Source organism: Stenella coeruleoalba, assembly GCF_951394435.1.
Source record: "Stenella coeruleoalba genome assembly, chromosome: 2".
In the NCBI taxonomy this organism is placed as follows: Eukaryota; Metazoa; Chordata; class Mammalia; order Artiodactyla; family Delphinidae; genus Stenella; species Stenella coeruleoalba.
Window position 1 is genome coordinate 146,646,870 of NC_137147.1, and position 5,851 is coordinate 146,652,720.

The window sequence follows — 5,851 nt, forward strand, 5'->3', positions numbered from 1 at the left end:
GATAGATACCGCTAAATTGCCTTCTCACCGATAACATATAAGCATTTCCATTTCAGCCATTTCCAACCACACTGGATACTATCAGCCTTTTAGTTTTTGCCAGGTAAGTTTAAGTATGAATAAGGACAAGATAATGTTTTATGGAGAGAAATCCAGTAGTAAGAGGTACTGGGTAAGAGTGTGGGCACAACCAGTAACAACCAAATGCCTGTCCTCCAGGGGCTCCTGCCTAGTTGCAGAGACCAACAAATAAAAGAATAACGATGCAAGGTGATAACTGAGAGAGGAGAAGGACATTAAAAACGTCAAGAGAAACAGATTAGCACCAAATCTGCCTGCAGGGCTTGGGGAAGGTTTTCCTTCATGAGAAAATAATATTTGCTCTGATGATTGAAAGACGAGGAGAAACTCACTATTAAGGAAGGTGGGAAAGGGCATTCCAGGCAGGGAAGCAGCGTGGAGAAAGGCATATGGAGGCGTGAGTATGATTGGCAGTGGTGCAAGGTGGGAGTGAAGGGAAAGATGTGGGCAATTGGCTGTCAGGTCAGTCAGACCCTACCTACCAAGAAGGGTTTCCAGAGAGGGGTCATGTAATCAGAACTATTTCATAGAAAGATATTCTGGATGCCTTGTAGAGAATGAATTGAGACCAAAAGTATATGTTACAGCTGGGAAAGAGAGGTTGAAGTCACTGCAGACATTTCCCTGAAAATATCTGAAAACAAAACAAATTGTGGTTTGACCACACAGAGTACTCTGTGTGGTTTGGGTCATGATACCTTTATTCAACAAGTGTGTATTGAAACCGTACCATGAGTTCAGCAGAGCTAGATGCTGAAAGAACTCAAAAAGCCAATGAAATAGCCACTGTTTTTTCAACACCTACAATACACCAGGCACTTTTTATACTTTGTCTAATCTTTACATTTGTCCTGCAGTATCACAAATGAGAAAACTGCGGTTGTTAAAGAAGCAGAGGGACTTCCCTGGTGGCGCAGTGGTTAAGAATCCACCTGCCAGTGCAGGGGACACCAGTTCGAGCCCTGGTCCGGGAAGATCCCACATGCCGCAGAGCAACTAAGCCCGTGAGCCACAACTACTGAGCCTGCACTCTAGAGCCCATGCACCACGACTACTGAAGCCCGCATGTCACAACTACTGAAGCCCGCACGCCTAGAGCTTGTGTTCCGCAACAAGAGAAGCCACCACAATGAGAAGCCCGCACACCGCAACAAAGAGTAGCCCCTACTCACCGCAACTAGAGAAAGCCCGCACGCAGCAACAAAGACCCAACGCAGCCAAAAATAAATAAATAAATTTATTTAAGAAAAAAAACAGAAACAGAACAAGATGCCAGAACTGGTTCACTCCAAGCCCCACTCTCGTTCATGGACTCAGTCTCTCTGATTCTCCTCTACCTTCTTCCCTCCCTCTCTTCCTTCCTTCCTTCCCTCCTTCCCTTCCTTCCTTTCTTCCTCTCTACCTCCCTCCCTTCCATCTTCCCTCCTCTTTTAATATTTATCTTCAGCTAAGTTATATAGGTGAATAGTTCTAAAAGTCATATATTTACACAAGAATTCTATATCAATTCTATATAAATCAGAGTTAAGCTTATTTGTTAGTAACAGAGACTGGATGTAAGTATTTTAAATAAGGTAGAAATTTATTTTTTCTTTCATGTACAAGAAATCTGGAGGAAAGCAGTCCAGGATTGAATTGATGGTTTCACATTCGTCAGGAAAACAGCCTCCTCCTGACTTTTTGCCCTGTGCTTTTGTCTTCATCCTCAAGTTTTTTATCTCCATCCTTTGTGTGCCTAGTTTCCATCTTCCAGTTTTCCTCAAGGTCCACAGTAACCGAGGGAGCTCCAGACATCACATCAAGTATTAGGCAAAGGAAGTAGGAGAAGAAAGGGTGTTCAGAGCAAAAAAACCCAAACCAAACCAAACCAAACCAATAAACTAAAACAGACGTTTCCTTCTCATGGCAACTGTTTCAGCTATATATTGCTGCATAAGTAACCAGCTCCAAATTTAGTTTCTGAAAACAATAATTTGTTTTGCTGACTAGTTTGCAGTTTGGACAGAGCTTGGTGGGAAAGGCTTGTGTCCACTCATATTTAGCTGGCATGGTCCACCTTCAAGAGAGCTCACACAGATGTCAGGTTGGCACTGGCTGTCAGGTATAGACTTTGGAACGTCTCCATAGGCTGCTTGGGCTTCCTCATGGCATGGTGGCTGGATTCCAAGGCAAATGTCTCAATTAAACAAGGTAGAAATACAATCAGGATCTAGCCTCAGAAGTCACACAGCATTCTGTTGGTCAAATAAGTCACAGCAGGTCATGAGATTCAAGGGGACTGGGCATACCCTCCTCCTCTTGGTGGTCAAGTGGCAAAATTCTAGAAGAGCATCTGGGATGGGAAATATTACTGTGGTCATCTTTGGAGAATATAATGTTGCGTCTCAGTCCATTTGGGCTGCTATAACAAACTGCCATAGATTGCGTGGCTTATGTGCAACAGAAATTTATTTCACACGGTTCTGGAGATAGGTAAGTCCAAGATCAAGGTCTGGTGAGGACCCACGAGGCTTGTGGGATCTTAGTTCCCCAACCAGGGGTTGAACCTGGGCCCTTGACCCCCAGGGAATTCCCTGGGCCTCTTTTTTTTAACATCTTTATTGAAGTATAATTGCTTTACAGTGTTGTGTTAGTTTCTGCTGTATAACAGAGTGAATCAGCTATATGCATATGTGTTTCCCCATATCCCCTCCCTCTTGGGTCTCCCTCCCACCCTCCTTATCCCACCCCTCTAGGTGGTCGCAAAGCACCAAGCTGATCTCCCTGTGCTGTGCAGCTGCTTCCCACTAGCTGTCTGTTTTACATTTGGTAGTGTATATATGTCCATGCCACTCTCTCACTTTGTCCCAGTTTACCCTTCCCCCTCCCCGTGTCCTGAAGTCCATTCTCTACTCCTGGCCTCTTTTATAAAAGTACTAATCCCATGTGAGCGTTCTGCTCTCATGGCCTAATCACTTCCCCAAAGCCCCATCTCTAAATACCCTCACATGGAGGGTTAGGTTTCAAGATACGAATGTGGGGAGGATATAAACATTCAGTTTATAGCATGCTGCAATATTTTTTTGTTTTCCTGGAGCTTTTCATTTGATATCAATAGTTTTTCTTATCACGCTCACAAATTCGTTCCTAAGCCACCCAGTGAAGCTGTTAATGTCTTCTCAGTATGTTCAAACACCTGGGGTAATTTCTTCCTCCTACTCTTTCTGAGGCATTTGTGCTAGAGCCTTTGGTCCTCTTCTCCAAGCTAGACTGGTTGCTGTTTTTTTTTTTTTTTTTTTTTTCTTTTTTTGGCCGTGCTGCGCGGCTTGTGGGATCTTAGTTCCCCTACTAGGGATCAAACCCGGGCCTTCGGCAGTGAAAGCACGGAGTCCTAACCACTGGACCGCCAGGGAATTCCTTAGACTGGTTGCTCTGTATGCCTGCTGCACAGCTATTGTTCCAAGTTCTCCCCCATCATTCTGGGAATTCTGTTCACTTATTTGTGCATTGAATCCCTGGTTTTCTGGATCCAATGCTCCAGTTTTTGCTCTATTCTCTTGTTTTGGTGAAGTACATTATTCAGAAGTCTCCTGAGACGGGGTGTATAGTGGGATGAATGGTGGCCCCCCAAAGCTTATGTCTCCATCCTAAGCCTCAGAATCTGTGAGTATTTCCTAATTTGGAAAAAGGGTCTTTGCAGATGTAATTAAGTTACAGATCTCAAGATGAGATTATCCTCGATTATGTAGGTTGTTCCTAAATCCAATGAGAAGTGTTCTTCTGAAAGAAGAGGAGGAGATGCAGAAACAGAGAAGAGGGCCTTGTGAAGATGGAGGAAGAGATTGGAGTGATACAGTCGCAGAGAATGACTGGGGCTGCCAGAAGCTGGAAGAGACAAGGAAGCATTCAGCTTTACAGCCTCCAGAGGGAGTATAGCCCTGCTGATACCTCACTTTCACACTTCTGGCTTCCAGAACTGCAAGAGAATACATTTGTGTTTTTTAAGCCACCAGGTTTGTGGTAACTTGTTACGGCAGCCTTGGGAAACTTAACACAGGGCACATAGGCATAAACAACATTTTTGAAAACTGTTAATTATGCATGCATTCTTGATTTATTGTTTGGCTGGGTATGGAATTCTAGTTGCAAAATAATGATTTTTTATATTTATCTTTCCTGATACATTTATAAGTTAGCATTCTTCTCTAATTAAGAGCTTTTTCTGTCCCCTCTTTGTGTATTTTCTGTTTTACTATCAGACTATTCAATGTGTATCATCAGTTCCTATCATTATTCAATATGATGCTCACATTGCCCCCAATTTTAACCAGTGAGAACCCCTTCAAGTTGGCTTTTGTGTCTTTTTGATATGTTCCCATAAGTCATTTAGCTCAAAGCCCATCATGTATTTTCTCTCTGTCCCACCTCTGGAACCAGCCATTTCTCTAAGAACTGGACCATTTACAGGGGAATAGTATTTGGAAACTAAGATCTGAGTCTTATCATGACATTCTCCTTTCTTACCTTTCATATATGACTTATTTTTTTAATCTCTCTGGAATCTTCTAGGAATTTCTCCCTGGCCCCATCCAGTGTTCTGAAATTTCATGTTAATGTGCCTTGGGTTTGTTTTTCCATTTCTTGTAGCTTTTTCAATCTAAAGACTCAGCCTTCAGTTCTAGAAAATGGTCTTCAGTTATTTCTTCGTGATTTTCTCCCCTCCATTTTGTCTATTTTTCTTTCTAGAACTCCTATTATTTGGATGTTGGGTTTTCCAGATAAATCTTTTTCCTCTTCTGGCCACGTCTTCAAATATAATACATTATCATATACTGATTGCATATAACAAGGCTCAAGGTAATAACAGCTTTATGGTTGGTGAGACTCTAAGCCATATAATGTAGGGGACTTGGAGACAGCCTGTGTCTCCCTGAAGCAATGGTGGTATGTGAGAGAGATGGTGTAATGGAAAAAACAGTGGATTGAAAGGCAGACAAATGTATTCTACCCTCAGTTCTGCCACTTACTCGTTTAAGGATTGTGATAGATTGTCTACAGATGTGGTTGCCAACAACTCCTTCCACTCATGTAAACATAATGTCTCTCCCTTTATGAAGAGGTGGAATCTATTTCCCCTTCCCTTGAATCTGGGTTATATGACTTCCCTTAATCAATGGGATGCAGCGGAAGTGGCACTGTTCCACTTCTGGGCCCGTCAGCTTCCACTTTCACTCTTGAAGATCAGTAACTACCCTGCTGGAGGGAGGCCCTTGTGGATCTTCCAGCCTCATTTGAGTCTCCCTAGACAACGCTAAATAGATAGACCAGATATGCGCTGACTCCATGAAATCTGCCCTGTGTGGAATCATGAACAAATACGTCAGTGGTGGTTTTAAGTTTCTAAGATTTGGAGGTGGTTTATTTCCTAGTAATAGGTCACTGAAACAGAAGTTAGTATGTGGATGTGGAGTGTTGCTATAACAAAAACCTAAAATATATGACATTGACTTTACTTGCAGACAGTAACCAGAGAGAAGACTGTTAGTGGAGGTTGGAAAAGTGGTAAGGAAATTGCTACAGAAGGCTGGAGAAAAGGCAACCCAGGTTATGTATTGGCAGAATGTTTAACATTACTGTTGCCTGTGGTAACATGAGTGATAAGAAAATGTGCCTAATGAACTTGTGGATCTAGTCAAGGAGATTTCCAGGCAGAATGCTGAAGATGCCAGTGGTCTTTTTTAGCCACTTATGATAAAGTACAACAAGAAAAAAAATGCACTAAATAAAGATC